This window comes from Lissotriton helveticus, chromosome 6, assembly GCF_964261635.1.
Source record: "Lissotriton helveticus chromosome 6, aLisHel1.1, whole genome shotgun sequence".
Taxonomy (NCBI): Eukaryota; Metazoa; Chordata; class Amphibia; order Caudata; family Salamandridae; genus Lissotriton; species Lissotriton helveticus.
In genome coordinates, this window is record NC_136067.1 from 154,903,546 (window position 1) to 154,927,647 (window position 24,102).

The following is a 24,102-nucleotide window of genomic DNA, read 5'->3' on the forward strand; positions in this document are numbered from 1 at the left end:
GGCAGCGTCAGACATAAGGTCGTGGCAGAGATGGGATCTGTTGTGCTGAGCCAAGACTGGCTGAAACGGAGCACAGACAGCAGTGGAAACTCCGGGGACCGCCGCAGCACATGTGCGACTGCCAATGTAAAAATGCGGAAGGCAGCCATGGCCGCTGGCGCAAGCAGACGCCGGTCTCGGAGCAAGGGCCAGCCACTACCGCTCACTTCTCAGACTTGGGCAGGCAGATGGGCCTCCAGCCAGGGCCACAGCCGGGATCGAGGCAGCAACGGGATCTGTTGTGTTGACCTCAGACTGGCAGAAACCGAGCCCAGGCAGCAGTGGAAACGCCAAGGATCGCCGCAGCACATGCATGACTCCCAATGCAAAAATGGGGAAGGCAGATGATATTGTTATTCTTTCTTCAAATTTGCATGGCTCTTTGGATGCCCTGACAGGTACTACTAAGGACTTTGGAGCTGTCTCGGGTTATAAGATCAACCAAGAAAAAACTGAGATTATGGCTTGGAACTTGCCCACAGAGGGGCTAGTCACTAAGGCGGATATGAGATACCTGGGGGTGAGGGTTACTCATAAGATTGCGGATTTGGCGAAAACAAACTTCTTCAGAGTTAAACAAGAAGTTTCGGCCATGCTTAAAGGATGGATGAATTTACCCTTGTCATTATATGGCAGAACTAATTTAGTGAAGATGCTGATCCTGCCAAAGGTAACTTTTCTGTTTGAGGTTATTCCGCTTGGATTTCGAAAGGAGTGGTTAGTCAAACTCCAGAGCGAGATAGCTTCTTTTATTTGGGCATCAAAGGGGTCACGACTGTCATGGAAGAAAATAAGAAGGAGCCTTTGTAAAGGAGGGTTGGCTGCCCCGGACCTGCAAATTTATGCATGGGCTTTTGGATTGAAAAATTGTAGGATGCTAATGGGTACCTGCTTTCAGTCACCAATTGGTGATTTATTTGGTGTGATGTTAAAGAATGGTGGTTATACAGATTTTGGTTTTTTGTATAAGTTTTCAGATCCTAAGTTCTTTAAAAAGGTTAGGCTGAAAGTTCTATATGATTTGGCGGAGATGTGGTACAAGATCAGGAAATTTTTAAAGATACCATATTTGAGTTGTATGGCTCCAATATGGGACTCACCAGGGTCTCCACCTTGGACAAAGGATTCATTGGCAACTCCATTAAAGAGAGAGGGCTCAGTTCAGAGATGGAAGGACCTGTTTCAGGAGGGTAATTTGTTGGCATGGAGTGAATGCCAACAAAGGTGGGGGCAAGTCTTCTCAAGATATAAATACTTACAGATTCAGAGCTGGGCGAAGGGCGTTGAATCTCGAATCGGAACACAGAATGACTTCGAGGCAAAATTGGCGATGGAGGGGTCTTTCAAGAAAGAGGTGGCCTTGTGGTATTGGTCAATGTTGGAGATGGAAGAAACGTCAAATCAAACTAGGCAACAAAAACGCCCCCTGGTTCAACGATGATCTTAAGAAATCCAAGAAACTCTGTCGCTCCCTTGAGAAGGCCTGGAAAAAAGACCCAAACACCAGCACCAGGGACGCCTTCAAAAACGCCACCCGTCTACATCACCAACTGATCCGGACTGCCAAGAAAGCCGCATTCAAAGACCGACTAGACAACAACGCCCACAACAGCAAAGAACTATTCAACATCGTCAAAGAGTTTACTAACCCCGCTGCCAACTCCAACGACATCACTCCCTCTCAAACCCTTTGCGACTCCCTAGCTTCGTTCTTCCACGACAAAATCGCAGACATCCACAACAGCTTCGACAACCAACCCGGAGACCAACCCACCCAACCTTCTGCCGCACCTTCACCCCCCTTGAACATCCTTAATGAATGGAACCCAATCTCCACTGAGGACACCATCCGCCTGATGAACTCCATCCACTCAGGATCCCCCACAGACCCATGCCCTCACCACATCTTCAATAAAGCAGATTCCATCATAGCACCACACTTCCGAGACGTCATCAACTGCTCCCTCAACTCCACCACCTTGCCGGAAAGCTGGAAACACGCCGAACTTAGCGCCCTTCTGAAAAAACCCACAGCTGACCCCACCGAACTGAAAAACTACCGCCCCATCTCGCTCCTTCCATTCCCGGCCAAAGTCATCGAGAAAGCTGTCAACAACCAGCTCGCCGCCTTCCTCGAAACCAGCAAATCCCTCGACTCCTCACAGTCCGGCTTCCGAGCCAAACACAGCACTGAGACCGCACTTATCGCAGCAACAGACGACATTCGAACTCTACTGGACAATGGAGACACAGTCGCCCTCATCCTCCTCGACCTCTCCGCAGCCTTCGACACAGTCTGTCATAACACCTTGATACAACGCCTCAGAAACATCGGAATACAAGGAAAAGCACTGGAATGGATCACCTCGTTCCTTGCCGGAAGAACTCAGAGAGTCCGCCTCCCACCATTCAAATCAGAGGCCAATGAAGTCATTTGCGGCATGCCACAAGGATCCTCACTCAGTCCCACCCTCTTCAACGTATACATGAGCCCCCTCGCGGCCATCGCATGCCAACACAACCTCAACATCATCTCCTACGCTGATGACACTCAACTGATCCTCTCACTCACCAAAGACCCTAACACCGCCAAAACCAACCTACATGAAGGAATGAAAGAAGTAGCCGAGTGGATGAAGCACAGTTGTCTGAAACTGAACTCCGACAAAACAGAAGTCCTTATCTTAGGCACCTCCCCCTCTGCCTGGGACGACTCTTGGTGGCCAGAGGCCCTTGGAAAAGCACCCATCCCGACAGACCACGCACGGAACCTGGGCGTCATCCTGGACTCCTCACTCTCGATGACCAGACAAGTCAACGCCGTTTCATCATCTTGCTTCAACATTCTTCGTATGCTCAAAAAAACATTTCGCTGGATCCCCACCGAAACTAGGAAAACGGTCACTCACGCACTGGTTACTAGCCGCCTGGATTACGGAAACACCCTATACGCCGGTACCACCGCAAAACTTCAGAAAAAACTCCCAATGCATCCAGAACGCATCAGCCAGACTCATTCTAGACATCCCGCGTAACGACCACATCTCTGGTCACCTGAAATCCCTCCACTGGCTCCCCGTCAATAAGAGGATAACATTCCGTCTACTAACCCACGCACACAAAGCACTTTACGAACTTGGACCCGAATGCCTCAACACACGACTGTCCTTCTACACCGCCCCCCGCCAGCTCCGCTCCTCCAACAAAGCCCTTGCTGCTGTACCTCGCATCAACAAAACCACCATGGGAGGAAGATCCTTCTCCTACCTGGCGGCTAAAACCTGGAACTCACTGCCCATTCACCTTCGCCTCACTCAGAACCACCTACCATTCAGAAAGCAACTTAAAACCTGGATATTTGACAAGTAATCCCCCACCCTTTTCCAAGCGCCTTGAGACCCTCTGGGTATGTAGCGCGCTATATAAATTTTGAATTGAATTGAATTGAATTGAATTGAAGATGGCCCTTACTTACTTCCGGAGGTCCTGTGGAAGCAAAGCTTTCCAAAGATTGCAACAGAAAACCAATGGCAAGTATCTATGGCTTTACTATACAGAGTGGTTAAACCTGCGAATTTAAGGAGAAACCTTCTGTTCACAATCCACAGGGCTTACTGGACTCCACGCAGATTGACGAAACTCAAAACAAGTGGAGTGGTGGAGAGCGCCAAATGTAAGACCCCCAACGCCTGCGGTACTGGGTTTTTAAGAACCGGCACAGAACCGGTAACCCAGCGGTGTCAGGGAATCAACACCCAGAGACCTCGGGTTCTCCTGAGTCAGACCTACAGAAACTCAGAGTCTTCTAGGTGAAGTCAAAGATTAGTTTATTGGCTGCAACCAAGGTAACAGGGTCCTAGAAGTACAATCCGGGTATATTCTCAGGAGACTGCACACTTTCACGAAGTCAGGCTTCTCTCTTTATACATGATATTCGGCCTTGGGCAAACATTCTTCGAATTCGTGGTATTTCATTTATAGTTACTGGTTACAAAAGAAAAGCAGAGTCATGATGACATGTACATATTTCACGTCGTGCTGCCCATAACAAATCATCCGGCAAGGCCCAACATTTCATCAGATATCGCTGGACCCCCAATAAAAACGGTCACCTCCCCATCATAAAGCAAGTGAAGAAAAGGAGTGGAGAAAAGATGTGAGCGAGATATGGCAGGTGTGCGCGCTGAAATGGTTTTATGGCTGGTTGAGCCTAGATGCTATCTTGCTCGGCCACTGGGAAGGAACTGACCTAATGAGTTCGGCCTGGGGCAATGGTTCTAACTTGTACTGAGGTCAGGGAGAAGTCGATTAAGGAGTACGTGTCCTTGTGGAATCAAATTCAACTGGATTAAGGCCTATGTAAAGGGCAACATATAAATGGGAGTGGGGTTCAGAATGTAAATGACGATTTCGAGGTGAAATCGTCACTCGAATACGCCGAAAATACATGTACATGATGTACTCGTCATTCTCGGTCTTTTGATACCAAATTCGTCCTATTTCGACGAAGTTTTTATTCTTGAGTCCAGTACTATTATATGAATCCAGATTTTCAGAACCACAAACCCTCCTTTTGCCCTTACATAGGCAATTAATCTATCCACAGCAGACCCCACAGCAGACCCCACCGACCTCAAGAACTACCGTCCCATCTCGCTCCTCCCGTTCCCGGCCAAAGTCATCGAGAAGACCGTCAACAAACAGCTGGCCGCCTTCCTCGAGACGAATGGATCCCTCGACCCCTCACAGTCCGGCTTCCGAGCGAACCACAGCACCGAGACCGCCCTCATCGCCGCCACCGACGACCTTCGAACTCTGATGGACAACGGAGAAACAGCGGCCCTCATCCTCCTGGACCTCTCCGCGGCTTTCGACACTGTCTGCCACCGCACCCTAGTACAGCGCCTCAGCAACATCGGAATCCAGGAGAAGGCACTGGAATGGATCACCTCCTTCCTCGACGGAAGAACACAAAGAGTCCGCCTACCACCGTACAAGTCAGAGGCCACCAAAGTCATCTGCGGCGTACCCCAAGGATCCTCGCTGAGCCCAACCCTCTTCAACGTCTACATGAGCCCCCTCGCGGCCATCGCACGCCAACACAACCTGAACATCATCTCCTACGCCGACGACACCCAGCTGATCCTCTCCCTGACCAACGACCCCGCCACCGCCAGAGCCAACCTGCACGAAGGGATGAGAGACGTAGCCGAATGGATGACGACCAGCCGCCTGAAACTGAACTCAGACAAGACGGAGGTCCTCATCCTGGGCTCCACGCCCTCCGCCTGGGACGACTCCTGGTGGCCCCCCGCCCTGGGCACCGCACCCAAACCGACGGACCACGCACGCAACCTGGGATTCATCCTGGACTCCTCCCTCTCCATGACCAGACAAGTCAACGCCGTCTCCTCGTCATGCTTCAACATCCTGCGCATGCTACGTAAGATCTTCCGGTGGATCCCCACCGAGACGAGGAAGACGGTCACCCAAGCCCTCGTCACCAGCCGACTGGACTACGGCAACGCCCTCTACGCCGGAACCACTGCCAAACTCCAGAAGAGACTCCAGCGGATCCAGAACGCCTCGGCGAGACTCATCCTCGACATCCCCCGACGCAGCCACATCTCCGGACACCTGAGAGATCTACACTGGCTCCCGGTCAACAAGAGAATCACCTTCCGGCTCCTCACCCACGCGCACAAAGCCCTACACGACCAAGGCCCGAGCTACCTCAACAACCGGATCAACTTCTACACTCCCAAGCGCCTCCTCAGATCAACCAACCACGCCCTCGCCACCGTCCCCCGCATCCGAAGAGCGACAACAGGAGGAAGATCCTTCTCCTACCTGGCCGCCAAGACCTGGAACTCACTTCCGACCAATCTGCGCCTGACCCAAGACCACCTCTCCTTCAGGAAGAAGCTCAAGACCTGGCTGTTCGAGCAGTAGCGGCACCCCCCCCCCCTCCCAGCGCCTTGAGACCCTACGGGTGAGTAGTGCGCTTTACAAATGACCTGATTGATTGATTGAGTCTGAGTCCAGATCTATATTCCTAAAGTCATTGAGATGTTGCTGTAACATCATTCTAGTACTGAGTTCATCTCTTGACACAGGCTTCCTCACACATGATGTAGCACAGAGGCCACATATTGCAGGAGCACACTGTATGCATAGACAGAACAGGAAAAGAATGGCTAAGACCATCCCAATGAACATCAGAATTTTCCATCCCCAGGCAGATATCAGTTCCCAGAACCATCCCATTAATGACCAATCTCCTTTATCCACATGAATAGATTAGGAAATCTTATGCAGTTTGGAGATGGCCCTGTACACTGTTGGAGCATTATCTGGGATGAAAATGCAACAACTAGACTGGATCAATTTGCATACTCCACCTCGGTCCGCAAGTATTACATCCAAAGCGACCCAGTTCTGAAGGGTCATAAGTCGATCCGACTGGAGCTCAGCAGTCAGGTTACTAAGGGCACCAGCAGTTTCAGTCACGGTGGATTCAACTACCCTTGTCAATTGCCTTATGTTCCTGCTGTTAGCCATGGCTCCCCAGAACGGCAGAAAACCCATTGCAAAGTCACCAAATTCTTGACCTGCAGTGTCTTCTTTACTCAAAACACCTCTAACTACCCTTGTCCGATGGTAATCCGCCGCTGCTGTGTAGGTGGGAGGTAACAGGAATGAAACAAAACATGAGCCCGAGAAGTCAGGGGGCAACCATGTATAGGCTCTATCATGGCAGATGAAATGAGTACCCTTAGCGGCTAAAAACGCAGGGGAAGTCTGAGATCCAAAAACATACGTTTCTGTACAGACACTCTTCCCTAGCTGAGCTCTGGGATTCTTGCCAATACCTTGCAGACACAGGTGACCTTGATGAGGTACGATCTAGATAGGGGACGATCTTTTGGCTTGCTGTTTCTCACTTAATGTAGTGCCATATCCGGTCACGTTCCAACCTACATATGCAAGTATCTCATCATCCGGGGTATCTTCGTAAGAGGTTACTTCCTTGATCATGTCAACTATACCTTTGACTAGGGCGCTAGTCTTGAGGTTGTCTTTTACAGAACGTAGGGGTTGGATTTCTCGTGCATATATGAACATTGTCCTATATGCCCAGACTGAACCATTGTGACTAAATGGCAGGACCAAATAGGGGATACCTTTATCCGTGGTGTGGGGCATGAGACCACACACCCAACAGTTAGTTGTGTTCATTACAAGTTGGTGTTGGTGTAATAACTGAACGAAGGAGTTATTAATGAACTCTAATCTCCTATTTGATTCGTGGTCAGGCAGAGGGTGGAAAGAATGAGAGGAAACAGTAGGAGGAGGTATGGGTGATGTAGTGGGCGCAAATGTCACATGAAAAGAGAATAAAACATAGCTTATCAAAAAGACCATTACGCTGAATAGCATAAAAATACACACTATTATAAAACTTTTCTTCGTCATCGTGTTAAAAAGTCTCTGCTTAAAGTTCATTTGTTTGGCAGGCCTCTCCACATCAGGAAACTCCATCCTCTCTAAGGTGCTGCCCGCGGTGGTAGGTTGCCTCTGCTAAAGGATGCTTCCGTCAGTCTAGGGCAACTCCCTTGGACCAACCAGAACCAACGACCTAACGTCGTCAGCTGCACCCAAAAGTCTTTAATCAACTGCGACCCTAGCAGCGGAACCCGGATGGCGGTTCGAAAAAACAAAAATAAGCAAGTTACCTAGATGGGAGATCTGCACTTTAAAAAAAATAGGATTTGGGGAAAAGACATATTTTATTAGTCCATGGGGTTTTCTCTCGAATCACAAAAGGAATCACTTTTAATTAGTCTGTTTTTCTTGGTCGCAAATTGTAGCGTCTTTTCCCGGGTACTGTCTGGTCCAGAAATAGTAGTTCCACAGAGTTCAGTTGTTCTGGTGGTGGCACAGTTTCTCGAAAAATGTTCTCGCTTTCACAGTCAGGGTTAGTTTCTTTTACACGTTCATCAGTGTTGCGCTCTGAGTCAGTGCCTCCTTTCTGGACCCATTGGTCATGTGGCAGAGGGAAGGGTATCTTCTTACAATGGAACCCGTGGACCCAATTGGCCTTCCCCTCCACCCTAACAGCCGACCTTGTAGACAGGAGGACGAGGTGAGGTCCGGTCCATCTGGGCTGGTCGTTTCTTGTTCTTTGAAAGTTGCGGACGAGGACCCATGAACCGGGGTCAATGGAGTGACCCGGAGTCTCAGAGACCGGAGGCAAGGTGTTGTGGACCTGTTGATATAAAACACGCAATTTAGCCGTCAATTCGTACAAGTAATCAAGCAAAATAGGGTGTTCCAGCTCGCTGAATTTCGTGGGCCTAGGCACTCCCCATATGTTGGCTGGCCGACCAAAGATGATTTCATAGGGGCTGAGTTTCACTCGCGAATGCACAGTCATTCTGGTGGATAGGAGTGCTAAGGGTAGAGCGTCAGGCCATTTAAGACCTGTGCTCACTTGGATTTTGGCCAATTTAAGTTTAAGTGTGCCATTGTAACATTCCACTAATCCAGCTGATTGGGGGTGATTTGCAGCGTGGAACTTCTGTCTAATGCCTAGCCCTTCACACACTCTTTTCATCACACGACCCACAAATTCACTTCCGTTGTCAGACCAGACCATTCTCGACATTCCAAACTTGGGGAAGAACTCTTTTACAAGGGCTTTCGCTGTGGACAAGGCAGTATTGTCTTTTAGGGGATAGGCTTCTACCCATCTTGAGAAGGCACAAACAACCACGAGCACGTATTTTAAGTTGTTGCACCTCTCCATGTGTATGAAATCTAGCTGCAAAACCTCGAACGGATACGTAGGAGGTGCAAAATGACCAGCTGGAGTTGGGGTTCCCCTACCAGGATTGTGTTTCAGACATACCATGCAATTCTTGACAACATTCTCTGCACACTTGGGAATCCCCGAATTCTTCCACACTGGGGTCAACAACTCGCAAATCCCTTTCACGCTGATATGGGCCATTCCATGAGCCATTGTAACCACTGCAAGCACATATGCATCGGGTAACAACCATCTCTGATGCTCTGTCAATTCAATCCAACAACCATTTGCATCCATTCTTCCTGTACTCTCTCTCCACGTGCTCAACTCTTTCTCCGTGGCCTCAGCTTGGATGGACTTCACGCTTTCTATCGTGTCCTCACATATTCCAACCTCACCAGTCCATTTTTCAGGGCTCGCAACATACATTCGGCTCATCACATTCTTTGCAGTTTCCTTAGCGGTTTCATCAGCAAATGCATTTCCACGACCAACATCATCAGTCACTTTCTTGTGAGCACTACATTTCACGATCGCTATTTGCAGGGGCAAGGTCAGTGATTCAAGAAGCTCATTCACCAACTGACCATGCTGAATCTTAGTTCCATGCGAAGTCAGGAACCCACGTTCTCTCCACAATCGTCCAAAACTGTGAGCCACACCAAAAGCATACTGACTGTCAGTGTAGACAGTCACTCTCATTCCTCTAGACAACACACATGCTCTCGTAAGTGCTACGAGTTCTGCGGCTTGGACTGAACCATGTGGTATTCGCGCAGTTTCAACGACTGTGTGCAACGTTGTGACAGCATATGCTGTAGTCACGTTCCCATTTGGGAGCTTAAAGCATGAACCATCTACCCACAATGTACCATCACATTCAGCAAGAGGAGTGTCGAACAAATCAACTCTCCCTTTCGTCTCTTCCTCTGTTCTAAGAAAACAATCGTGCTGTTCTGAAGCATCTGATTCTTCTGCAATTGGTAACAATGTGGCTAGGTTCAAGGTACTACACCTTTTTATGTGCACATGGCTCGCTAGTAGCGTCAATTCGTAACTGGACAGTCGAGCACTAGTTAAGTGCTGTGTCTTGGTCCTATTTAACAATGTGTCTACTGCATGCGGGACCATCACGATTAGTGTATTATTCATTACTAGACCAGCAGACTGTCGAATGGAAACAGCTGCTGCTGCTGTGGCCCTTAAACAACTTGGCAATGCTCGTGCTACCGGATCCAAAGTTGACGAAAAATAGGCGCATGGCCGCTGTCTATCTCCGAATAACTGAGTCAGCACAGACAATGCACAGCCTTCCTTCTCGTGGACATACAATGTGAAAGGCTTACTGTAGTTGGGGGTACCTAACACAGGGGCCGAACATAATGCTGTGCGTAATTCAAAAAAACTTTTCTGACACTCTTCAGACCAAGGAATGGGATTGGGTGTATTTTTACACGTTAATGCCACCAAGGGTTTGGCCAATAACGAAAAATTTGGAATCCACTGTAATCCACTGTCTACAGTACGATGTAATGCCCAAGAAAGCACGTACTTCTCTCTGTGTTCTTGGCACACTCAATTTCGCTATTGCCTGAATTCTTTCTGGGGTCAGTTTCCTTCCCTCCTTCGATAAGAGATGACCTAAGTAGGTCACTTCTTGTCGGCAATATTGAAGCTTGGAAAGTGACACCTTGTGATGCAGATTACATAGATGACGCAATAATGACAACGTGGCCGTTTTACAAATTTTCTCAGTATCCGCATCGATGAGCAAATCATCCACGTACTGTACGAGAGTGGCACCTTTAGGCAAAACCATTGTGTCAAGCTGGGCTTTCAGAACTTGACTGTATATTGAGGGGCTTTCACAGTAGCCTTGAGGAGCGCGTTTAAAGCGGAAGCTTCGACCTCCTAAACTAAAGGAAAAAATATCCCTGCTCTCCTCAGCAATCGGGATACTGAAGAAAGCATTCTTCAGGTCAATCACCGAAAACCATGAAGCAGAAGCTGGAATCATAGTTAATAATGTGGTAATGTCGGGGACAACTGGGAATTGTGGCACAACAATTTTATTCACCTCTCTAAGGTCAATCACGAATCTGTACACAGGTGGCTGAGAAGGGTCAGTTCGTTTTAAAACAGGCAGAACAGGACTATTGCAAACATTGCCTCGTGTTTCTTCAATCACATCCTTTTCAATCAATTCGTAAACGATCGCTAGCAAAGCTTTTTCACCCTCATTAGATATTCTGTATTGGGGAATTCGTGGCATTTTGACATTCGACTTCAATGTTACAACATATGGTGGAATTTCTAAAAGACCTACATCATTAGGACCAGTAGCCCAAAGAATATCTGGGAGAATCGACAATTCTGCTGGAAGTGCATCTCTCGACAAATAAATGGGAGAAACCACTTTCTTACCTAAAGTAAGTTGTACTCCTGAAGGAGAACAATACAAAGTCGCATACAATCTCTTTAACAAATCCAACCCTAGCAGATTCTCACCACAACCTGTCGTCAGAATAAGGGGTGCTTCGAATTCACAAGGACCAACAGAAAGAGATAAAGGGTCAGAAATCGGATTTCTCACTGGGGCGCCAGAAAAACCTACAGAAACGTTCATTTCGCCAGACAAAGGTGCGCCAGGGAGTTTGGAGTGCATAATAGAACTCTTTGTAGCACCAGTATCCAACAGAAAAGGTTCTGACACACCTGATGTAATCACCTCAACGTAAGGTCCACTCTGATCTACTGGAACTGAAACAACTCCCTCTCTTTGTCTATGGCTGTCCTAGCAATCCTCATTCTCCCACTGCTCATTTTCTGTGTAATACTCATCAACATAGTATTGAGCTGTCCTGTCAGATACGTTATTTTGCTGATCAAACCTGTTCATAGAGTTTTGTGGCGGAAGGGGACGTGTGTCCTGTGGGGCGTTTCCACGCCCTCTACCTCTAGGCGCTTGCTGACTGCCACAACCTCTTACACCAGAAATTCCATTCGTACGTTGTGGCAGGGCAGGACAATTATATTTGTAGTGACCCTCTTGTTTGCAATATAAACACTGGTTGGGGCCTACACGGGGTTGAGCATACTCGAATCTTTGCGAGTTTCTCTGATACTGTTGAGGCTGCTGAAAAGTATTCTGATAGTGATTCTGACCATTATTATTTTGATTACCACCACCACGTGGCGGATAGGCTTGCTGTAGCAAAACCTTCGTGTTGAGTTCTCTAGTTTTCTTTTCAACTTTATCTTTCTCATCTTTGTCTCTATTCTCGTAATATTGTGCAGTAGCTAATATCTGCGCTGAAGATGAGACTGCCCAAGAACTTTCTGAATCTTTTAATTTCCTACACAATTCTGGAAGCAGATTGTGCACGAATTTATCGACAAACAATCTCTGACCACCTTCCGTGGTCATATCTTGACCGCTACGGTCAATGAATGTTTCTTCAAATCTGGTGAAGAAATCTGAAACAGTTTCTTCTTTCTTTTGCTTGCATGCAGACAACTTATCCCAATTTACGCGTATTGCAGGCATTATCGTTTTCATGTAATCTACCAGGTGGTTCTGCTATCAAAGGTTCGGGTTTGGCACCACCAACTTGGCGGGCATCTGCAGCAGTAATATTAGCCCACGTGTCACCTAGTTCCTGGTCATGATCTACATGACGAATTTTACCCCATAAAGGCTGTGGAACAACATTCCCAAATAACATGTCGATATCGGCTAAATTCATTATACATGACCCAGCAGTTTGTGACAATTCTTTATAGTACCCTGCAGGATTTTTACGCGGATCTGGTAATGTTTGTTTGAGTGCTAAAACTTCAGCTCGCTTCCATGGGACATGTACCCATACTCGTTGGAAATGTGGCAAAACAGGTGGGACAGCAGTCGCGTCACCCTCTCTCCACTGTGGGGGAACTTCTCTCATAGGGTATTGTCGTGCCTTTTTCCTACTAGATGCACTAGATTCCGATGGTGACCCAGAACTGTTTCCCTTACTTCGATATGATAATAACATCTCAACTGCCTTTTCCACATCTGGACCTACAATCATACCCTCTCCAAACTTAAATCGTACACGACACATTTCTTGTGGGATGCATTCTTGATCATTGTCTTCCAAATCCTCGCCAAGAAAGACACACATCTGTTCGAAAACATATCTCTGTGTCGCTGCTTCCCATTGATGGAAGACTTCCATGACAGACTGTACATCATATTTTGCAGTGTCCATGACCCATTTCCGAGCTAAACTATTCAGGGAATCTCTCTCTTGATAATCAGGCAGTTGACTTCGCAACTGTCTTCTTCCTATGTTAGGGGTCGTAGCAGGCGACCCGAAAAGAGGTAAAAGAAGATTAGTAACAGTGCTGGCCATTTTCTGCCGAATAGAAGGTGAAACTGAAGGAAAAACAGATGGAAAAACGGGGTGAGATAAGGCGGGGTTAGAGATGGCAGAAGAGGTATCAGGGAAAATAGATGTGGTACTAGGCAGAATCGTAGAGGGAGCATTAGGAGATGTAAAAAGTACCGTAGGCAAAATCGTAGAAAACACAGGTGAAACAGAAGTGGTCGGTGGGCCTGGAGGAGGCTGCACCGAAGAAGTAGGAGCCAGCTGAAGAACAGCTGGTGGGTGCTGTGGAAGAGCAGGAGGCGCAGCTTGTGCAACTAATGGTTGCGGGGGTGCTGTGGCATTCTGCGCATAGGGGGGTGGTGAAGTTAATAATTGCGACATTAATGGGTCTTTTTCACGCTCTTTTGCTGCCTCTTGCTGAAGAGACGGCAAAACTGGATAACACTTATCTATTGCCATTTTACGTTGCCTGTGCAACTGCTCATTTATCTGCTCCTCCTCATTATCTTTAAACTGCACTGCAGCTTGCATTACCGAAAGTCCCCCTTCTCTCTTATTTTTCTTAGCTAATTTAATTTCTTTTTGTTTGGCTTCTTTGCGCCATAAGCGAAAAGAGTCAAACATCGCCGGCCGGGCTTTCTTTTTAAAGAGTTTCACTTCAAGGTTGTCTAAGATTTCAGAATCAAAGCTACCATATTGGGGCCATTTTAAAACACCATCTCTCCTAGTGTATTTAATCCATACCTCGTTGTAAACGATGGGGCCTACGTTTAACATATAGCTCGTAAGTCGGAGTTCCAACTGGAGGAACCGGACATGAGTCCTCCAATCGGGAGTCCCTATTATTACTACCAAGACAAAATAAATTCCCAAGTCTAAGACTAGGCATCCTCGCTCTCTAGTCTAGTTCCAAAACTTCAAAGGATTATCGATTACGATATTTCTCGTGAATACACGAGTCCTTCGGTTATGGTGCTTGCAAGTACCAATACAAAACCTTTTGTATCCCAAAGATACCACAAAGTAAGTCCAACTAAGGACTGGGAGACGCTCCACTTATACTTAACTGAAAATATCGATGGCGTCACCAGAAGACTCGTCTCAGTGTTTCGCTCTACCGAAAACTTCAAGGGTCCAACATCAGGGCGATAGTCAGGGCAGCAGTCCTTGTAGCCGTCGGGAAGCGGGGAACCTCGCAGCAAAGACCTTCGGACCACGTCGACATGCAGGGGTCGATGAGGTGGTGGGCCCTCCTCCGGAATTTCCACACGAAGCTCCTCACGATCTTCAGGCTGACTGGTACCACTGGAATGGCCCCAAACGCTGGGCGCCAACTGAGGTACTGGGTTTTTAAGAACCGGCACAGAACCGGTAACCCAGCGGTGTCAGGGAATCAACACCCAGAGACCTCGGGTTCTCCTGAGTCAGACCTACAGAAACTCAGAGTCTTCTAGGTGAAGTCAAAGATTAGTTTATTGGCTGCAACCAAGGTAACAGGGTCCTAGAAGTACAATCCGGGTATATTCTCAGGAGACTGCACACTTTCACGAAGTCAGGCTTCTCTCTTTATACATGATATTCGGCCTTGGGCAAACATTCTTCGAATTCGTGGTATTTCATTTATAGTTACTGGTTACAAAAGAAAAGCAGAGTCATGATGACATGTACATATTTCACGTCGTGCTGCCCATAACAAATCATCCGGCAAGGCCCAACATTTCATCAGATATCGCTGGACCCCCAATAAAAACGGTCACCTCCCCATCATAAAGCAAGTGAAGAAAAGGAGTGGAGAAAAGATGTGAGCGAGATATGGCAGGTGTGCGCGCTGAAATGGTTTTATGGCTGGTTGAGCCTAGATGCTATCTTGCTCGGCCACTGGGAGGGAACTGACCTAACGAGTTCGGCCTGGGGCAATGGTTCTAACTTGTACTGAGGTCAGGGAGAAGTCGATTAAGGAGTATGTGTCCTTGTGGAATCAAATTCAACTGGATTAAGGCCTATGTAAAGGGCAACATATAAATGGGAGTGGGGTTCAGAATGTAAATGACGATTTCGAGGTGAAATCGTCACTCGAATACGCCGAAAATACATGTACATGATGTACTCGTCATTCTCGGTCTTTTGATACCAAATTCGTCCTATTTCGACAAAGTTTTTATTCTCGAGTCCAGTACTATTATATGAATCCAGATTTTCAGAACCACACGCCGACGACCTCCATATGTTTATCTCTTGCCCGGAGATAAGGGGCTTCTGGCAATATGTGAGTAACTGTCTATCTCAAGCTCTGAATCTACAAATAGAGGTAAGCCCCGAACTTATAATTACTGGGAGGATTGACCCAGAGGAAGACAGAATTAATGATAATGTGAAATAGATTTTTTATGCCATATTACTGGCACGTAGAGAACTTTGTAAGTTATGGGTCTCCTCCCTCTCTCCAAATGTTTTGGACTGGATAAAGTCAATGAGATATACAGCTAAATTAGATATGTTGAATCACACCAACAAAAAAAAAAAATTAGCATTCTGGGTACCTTTTCTTTTACATTTTGGGTGATTGGTATGCGGGAATTATTATTATTATTTTTTTTAATTGTCCATTGAACAAAGCAAGATCAATCCTATGATTAAGGCCAACGCCTATCTCGCTAGTATTTGGGTTGACACTCAGGCTCCAGGAATGAGGACTAGATGGGCACACCGGATGGGTCAAAGGCACCAAGGGCTCGGATAACGCGTTGGCCGGACTTTGTGGAGGTGACCCAGATATCTTTTCCTCAATATACTAGCATATGAGATAAAAAAAAACAGCAGGTGGAATAGTTAGTAAACTGGGTGGCGAGTTGGCAAATGAGGATAAAGAACAAAAAAAATAAAAAATGGGGAAGGCAGCCACGGCTGCGTGTGCAATCCAAAAGGAGCACAGCGAAGAAGTGTTCCAGAAGTGTGACAAACATAATAGTGAGATTAGATAGACAAGAAAGCCATCTATTAAAGAGCAACAGCATTGCAGAAAGCCTACGATATGCATTTTAATGAATTTGTGTCGGTAGGTCTTCGACAGCTAAAGCTGTCTGTAGGCAGGGTCTAATAGGAATTTTAGCAAACCATAAAAGAGAAAGTTGCAAAGGGTGACTGCCTTGTCACCTTGGTGATAGGCTGGTATTTTTGCCATTGCTTTAGGTAGTTTTCTGTGCCTTTGAACTTTGGATGGTTATTTATTACTAGGGCTCCCGGTTTTATGGTATTTATTTTTTTGCCATTTCCGTCTGTATTTATCCATATTTATTTTTTGGACATTTTATCTGGATTTATCCATATTTTTTTTTCCCACTAGTAAAAGACGTCGCTGCAGCTAGTATTTTTCCACATTTATTTAAGTTGACAATGCACACATACACTTGTTTGTTATTGGTCAATACATTAAACCTAAAACTTTTCCATTCGCAGAATGTCCCAAATATAACTTATATGTTTGTTTTATCTACATGGCACAAATACTACCATTCGATTTTAGACCTCTGCTTTCGAGGATTTTATCGCAGACTGGCCTCTGGTGTTTGTCAGTTTTAGAAAGTTTTAGTTGGTATATTGATCTCCTTGGGAAAGCAAACCAGAAACACCCAGAAAAAGACACAATGACAGGGCTACAGAAGACACTCAGTGAGTTACGATCTGGGAGCTGTTGGGCTGTGGGGCCAGGGAAGAAAACTCCTGCTATTTTTCTTGTCGCCAGAAAAGCAAAGAGATGTAAACTGGGCAGTTCAGCAATGGAGGAGGATGCTGTATTACTGCAATGCGATGAGGTGAGGAGCTAGAACGCAGGGGACAATTACACTGGGCTGGAAACATTAACAAATGAGGGGAACTCCGAAGGTCAAATGGATAATGACTCTGCTGTATTTACTCATGGGTTTGCTGGTGGGTTAAGTGAACAGCATGTCACGACTTATGCGATGGGGGGGCCAGAACCCGGTCTAAATACAGCAGAATGTATTTCTGAACATACGTAGAAAAATAAAAGTACCAGTACCCGCATTAACAACAAAAGCCACGTATCTGCAGTGGGAGAACAAGTGGGAGAACAAGCTGACCATAATAAGGCACAGGCGTTGATTGAGGGGGGACATGGTTGAACATTTTTTCTCGATGTCTGACCCCCCCGAATTCATCAGGAGACGAGTCGGTACTATTGTCCGATGGTCCAACTAGTTTGCCAAATGGCCAGTGGAGCGAGACTAGTAGTATACACTTAGATCAGACTTCTGGGAACTGGATTAGGATGTCTGGCCCGGTACTATACGGAAACGGAAAAAAAATCCACCTACAACGATAGCTAGAGAAGGGTCTAACACAGTGACTCTAAATAATCAAACAACATCACCATCTCTAGGCCCAGTTGACCCTCTCGAGGAGACGCGAAGGGGGCATCCAAACTTAATATAACAACCAGAAGAAATCTCTCTGGCAGTTACGTATACGAGACAATAATGTCACACAGAGAGGAGACCCGGGCAGAAAGCCAGAAAAACGCAGGGGGCCTGCCGCAAATTCCAACATTCACTTCGACGAGTTGTCAAATCCTGCTACGAATTTACTGAGCAGATAACTGATGCTGAGAATCGTATTTCTAATTTAGAGGACCACTCAAAAGACAGTGCTAGATGACTTGGCAACGCAACGCAGTGATATGGCATGGAAACTTGAAGACATCGAAAACCGGCTCAGCCGCAACAATTTAAGAGTCCTGGGTGTTCCAGAAGGCATTGAAGGGAGTGACCCGCGGAATTTTTGTGGTGAGACTGTTCACCGAAGCCTTCCCTGAACTGACGCAGTGGGTATGGGACAATGAAGTACAAAGAGCCCATTGGTTACCCTTTCAACAGAACTCTAATCAGGGGGCTAGTAAAGCAGTGCAATCAAGATCAATCCTTATATATTTATCTAATTTTCTATCCAGACAAGCCTTGTATGATCTGGCTAGGCCAGACCGGAAGAGAAGGGGGAATGGGGTTGAATTTTTTGTTTGTCCTGAATTTTGCCATCTAACGGTGGGAAAAAGATGGCAACTTAGGCAGTTAATTTCTCTGTTTCAGGCTAAAGGAGCCCAAGCAGCCCTCATGAACCCCGTCAAGCTCAAGATTATAAGGATAACACCTGTTTTTTTACATCAGCGGTTAAGGCCAAAGAGTATCTACATGATCAGGGATGGGGAATTCCTATAGGCCGACGCCCAGGGCATATTCTTTGGGGTCAAGGGCAACACGTTTTCATGTGTAATTAGTCCTTTGGACAAGTAAGCCCAACCCCCTGCAGCACAAACCCTTTGGCTGCCATTTTGCAGTACCACATTATGGATCAAGGAAGGGCACTGTCTGCAGTTATGGTAGTAGTTTTGCTCATATGTTAATGTTGTTAAAACATGTATTTATGGTTCATTAATTGAAAGCCTTTATTATTATGGTGAGAGCTCTAAATAAATGTTGAAAGTCCCACTGCACTACTGACAGTGGTTCCAGTATAAAAATGTGTACACACGTTATCAAAGTTTAGCAATATGAGGCTATGAATAATGCTCCCAGAATTCTCTCTGCTTTGATGCAAATATTTGCAGAAGCTTGAAAGCAAGATTGATGATTCTTTGCATTCAAAATAAAATGTTCCTAAAAACATTTTGCTAAACTACTGTAAAACTCCAGGTACCATTTCTTTACAGCAGCATTTAGTAATATGTAGCCAGTTTCAATAAGATTATGGGAAACAAAAAAAAAAGCATTGGCTAAGCCAGTTGGTGTGAAATTAATGGTCAGCTTTTTAGTCACTCACAGTGAAGCCAACCGATAAAATGGAGAGAGACAGAATTTTAATAAACACAAAAGGTCACAGTCAAAGCCAGACCAAATTAGGGGCCCAATTATTAAAGAAAGTCCCAAAAGTGCACCCATGTTATATGTCTGTCTAATTAAGTGCAGCTATACGGTTTTTGTGAATTCCCTAGAATTTACAGAAGTAGGATAAGAAATAGTACTCCTAGAAAATATTTGTGAACTGCATTTGAGCATGAGAAAATATGCATGTGTAGATTTACTCATGCCAAAAATTTGCGTGTTTGCAAGTTCACTTTTCCTCCAACCACTTTTGTCCCAACTCTGGAAGAAGGTTTATATCTGCCATTCTCAAGAGTAAATATCCAACATTTCTCAGTATGGGAAAAGATTAGAGAAGAGTTGTTGAAAACTCTTAAACATGCAAGTTAGCAGGTTTGCACAAACTCAAAAGGGTATTCTAACCCTGGAACTATTGCTTACTACTACCTTCAGCCCCAGTATTTAGATCTGCGGAAACGTGGCAACATAGGGGATTACAAGTAATAAAACACTACTATGGTATGAGCCTTGGCATAATCAGAGAGGCTATATCAGAGCTCTTATATAACAAGATTGCTGCCATAATTCATCGCTGCATTACATGGCACCAAAGGGGCAAGTGGATATTGTTACAGGACAAGTAGATTTATGAAGCTACCTGCCCCATGGACAAGTAGATATTTTATTAAATTCCCCAACCCTGAGTGATATTAAAGTGTAAATTATGGTATTCTGAAAGGATGTATGCATAGTGAGAGGAATGCAATCTAGGCTATACCCCGGTTGTTTTTTTTTCCTCTCGTGTTTTGTTTAGGTTTTTTTCACGCTGATTCGATGCCGATGTGCTATAGATTGTCTTTTAGATTTAGTATAGCTGCATTAATATATTAAAGAATATAAGGGAAAGGCAGAGGACTTGCATATAGCAGTGCACGGGTGTGGAAAATTCTGGGGGGTAAAGCGAGGCGGTCTGTGTTGGGGCAAGGCTCTCCATCATCCAAGACCCATCGGAATTGCAGCCTCTATGGTTGGGTGGGCAGGGGGGTCTCTGCTGGCAGAAGAGACAAAGGGGTGGGAAGGGGAGGGTTGTATGAGACGCTGGGGGGTGGTGGCTGCAATAGGGACACAGGGCTTGGGGAAAATGGGGTAAAAAAGCCAATAAATGTTTGTATGCAAAGTAAAAGAAGCAAGTTATTATGCTGGGAGTAAGGGATCTGTTGGCTTTCGCAGCATGAAAAAGGTCAACGATGAGTATGTTTTCAGTCTGCTCATTTAACCACTTCGACGCTAATGACAAAGCCAGCTCGTCATGGGCGTTACCTGCCCTGCGCTCATGACGAGCTGGCTTTGTCACAAACAAGCCATTTGCTCCTCTTTCAGCGCAGGGCAGGTAAACGCGGTAGCGCTGAAGGTGTTAATGTTTGAGGTTTAAATGAGAGATCTAAGCAGCAAAGGGTAACGTAAGAAATTAAAAATATGGCCCCCAATGTGATTTGTATCCAAGAAATGCATATCCCTTCATCTAAGCGGAAGGTTTTAGCAGAACTAGGGTATAAGGTATTGGCTTGCACCTCACAAGGGACTACAACTAGAGGTGTAGCTATACTGGCTAAAATAGGCAATTTAACAGTAGGGAAAAGTCTTGTGGATAAGTATAGGCGCTGGGTCATTGTGGAGTGTACAATGTTTACAATTTGTTCTGTGTATTGTTCCAGTCATGACGGAGGCCAGATAATAAATTATTTAAATATCGAGCTAGCTTCCTGGGTATCTCCTCTGATTCTATACGTGGATCTCAATATTCAGCTGACAGAAATCAAGCACGGCTCTCCCGGAGATAAATATCACAGTCAGAAACCTTTAAAAGGGCCTACAGCAGCTTCTATATGATCATGAGTTGGATGATGCCTGGCCTGGATTAAAGCAGTCAGACCCAAGATACACGTATTATTCTTGTCCACATCAAAAATTAGCAAGGTTTGATTAATTTTTTGGTTACATAAATACTTTTAGCCGATGGGCAAATACAGACCTTCCCAAGAATAACCTCAGATCACAACCCAATATTATTGAAAATTTAAATGCTGGGAGTGGTTCGACCTCAGGTGTTTTTTCTTTTGATTGGAAGTTAGTGTTAAATGATCAGTATGTCAGCCATATAAAACAGTGGTTGAAGCAATTTTTAGACATACGCCGGGATACCACTAAAAATGCCATTTTGTGGGATGCACTAAAGCATGGGTACACAAACTTTTTCTCGGGGGCCAAAATACAGTTTGGCTTGTGGCCGAGGGGGTGGAAATAAAATCACCCCCTTTTCAAAACATGACTAGATAGTGCTGTATTTCGAAATGCGATATATGTGTGTATTTAACCCGAATAAATGCTATCAATATTTATTTTTTTATTGGGGTCTGTGTGTTTCTGACCATAGTTTTCTATCTTTGCCTTGTTTTGACAAAAACCCAGTTCCCTGCTCTTTGGCCCTCAGTTGCGCAGATACTTGGACACACACTTCATTTGTCTCTCAGTAGACACAACTCATACCCCTATGCCTCTTAAAGTCGCGACGAACAACCCTCAATGGGTCTGTTGAGTGTTTGCAGTACCAAGCCCCAAGATCATCCAGCAAAACTCAGAAGCGTAAAAGCAAAGTGCATTGATAGAGGTAGGTTTTCTGTCCTCTGTCCAGCCCGCTATGCACACCCCAGCTCATGAAACTTACCACATGAATGTAACCACAGGCAATACAAGCATCAGTGACAGCAGACAGCCATATTCTTAATGGACCGAGACAGTACATGCATAAATGGCCCCATGCTGTAATGTGCATGCTTGGGCCCACACAATACATGCATTCATGTACTTGGGCTGTAATGCACATTTAAAATGGCACAATGTCCGGCATAATGGGCAAGCGACGTCTCACACTGCCTTCTCCTAAGCAATGAGCTTGCCCAACAATACAGCAGAGGAATTGTAGTGTCATCTACAAAATGACTATCATCTCAGGTAGGTGCATATCATTTAACCACATCGATGCTATGCATTTTCCCGCTGTGTGCTGGAAACAACAAAAACACATGTTACATGACGAGCTGGGCTCGTCATCAGCGTAGCAGGAGGCTACCTCATGACGAGCCCAGCTCGTCATGAGTGTGGAAGGGGTTAATAATAATGCATGTATCAGGCAGCACGTCTACTGCTATTCTTCCCTGAGCCCCACACTCAATTACTCTGCTCTTAGGGTCTGCTGTGATCCTTGGTTTTCACTCTGTCCCTGCACTCTGACCCTACCGTAGGACTGTTTCATGCTTGCCATATTCCTCTACTCTACCCCCTCATCCCACCACTTTGGCCTTAATAATTTCCTGATCCATCCTGCAGCCTGGCACTCTGTCACAACTTTACACTTCTATTGTTTTACCCTCAATGTACACCACTTGTTATGCCTCACCTCTTACCCATGGTTATTTCCTTATCTATTAAATGCCCCTCACACTGTCCCTACCCCCACTTTCCATTACCATCATCACAATCTGCTCCCAGTTCCTCTTTGCTAAGCTCATAAGCTTCCTCTGTCGGACTCTCCACCTCATGATTACACCGCTCTTCACTCTGCTTCTACTCATTTCCTGGCCCTTCTATTTCACTATGCTCACAGCCTGTCATTTTACACCTACCCTGGCCCCAAGTTCTTAAACTGCATTCTCTCTCCACACCTTGATGTTTTAATGCTGCTCCTGCTCTCCCACCATCACAGTCTACCCCTATCTGGTGACACCTCTCGGTGCCACATGTGTCTACTTTTTTCAGCATTATTTCTCTCACTCTCCTTATAAGCTGTCAAACTGCCTACCCTCTAAGTGTGCCCCTAACACGCTAATGCACCACTCTGTGCCTACCCTCTCATTGTGCCCTGTTGCGCCACTCAACGCCTACCCACTCATTGTGCCTGTACACCTTCACTCTACTGAAGGTTCACCCTATTGACAAGACAGTCCTGTGTTCTTCCTGCAGTTCTGCTCTACACCTTCACTCCACTGCTTCCCTTCACTCTGCTGCTAGCTCATAGCTGTTGGTTCCATTGTTGTTGTACCCCTCACTATTTCCTTGCCCATGTCCCTGACTTAGCATATATATCGCTCAGTATAGTCCTTAAGGGTAAAGCAGCTCATTCTGCCTGTCCTTATTGTGCTCCTGCCCCCTTACACTCCTCATAACTGGCAATACCCTTATTCTGCGCTCATATTTCACATTGCTCCTACTCCCTTGCTCTCTTCTGTTAAACCCTAACCTTTCCATACCTCCTCACTGCGCTTCTCATTCTGCTTGTATGCTTTACTCATACAGAGTCTGCAAGTACCTACGTTTTCCTTTCTCTCCCCCTTCCCCTTACCTCTGCCATCTCATTCTGCCTCTGCCTATTCATCTCTTTGTACACACTGTCCTCCTGTCCCCTCAGCTCTGACTCTACCTAATGAGTGCCAAACTAAATACCAATTTGCTGTTCAATTCTGCAGTGTAAAATACCTGTGCCATGACTTTAAATGAAAACGCTTTCTTGAGTAACGCACAAAGCAAGTTGAATAGCCTGTAAGAAATGTGGGAAGCTGGGATTTATACATAACTATGCGGCTGCTTCCGAGGCATATAACGTTGTTTATAAACTGCATCCCCCTATCCCAATTCCACCTGCAAACTTTTCCTAGCACCACTGTTGTCTACAGTGAGCCTGTAGGTATCTCATGGAAAGCCATGCCATGAAACAAAAGGCTAGGCGCAGCCCACAGATCGACAGTTTATAAGACGAAATACAGTCGGATATGTTGACAGTTTTTCAGGATGCTCAGAAAGGGGTGCACCAAAGTCATGGGATGAGGGGGGGAAAGGCATTTAAAAACAAGCATTTACAATGCAATGGTTTCGCCTTTGGAAAAGTTTGAGCTATTGGCATTGTAAATGACAAAATTTGTATTTATGTGTTGGTTTTGAAAACAGATAAATA

General features: G+C 45.8%; 1 protein-coding gene across 2 annotated transcripts in view; it reads left to right on the forward strand.

Moving 5' to 3' along the window:
- LBR (lamin B receptor) overlaps window positions 1–24,102 on the forward strand; it is a 616,153-nt gene that overhangs the window by 25,762 nt on the left and 566,289 nt on the right. The gene's annotated exons all lie outside the window — the stretch shown is intronic.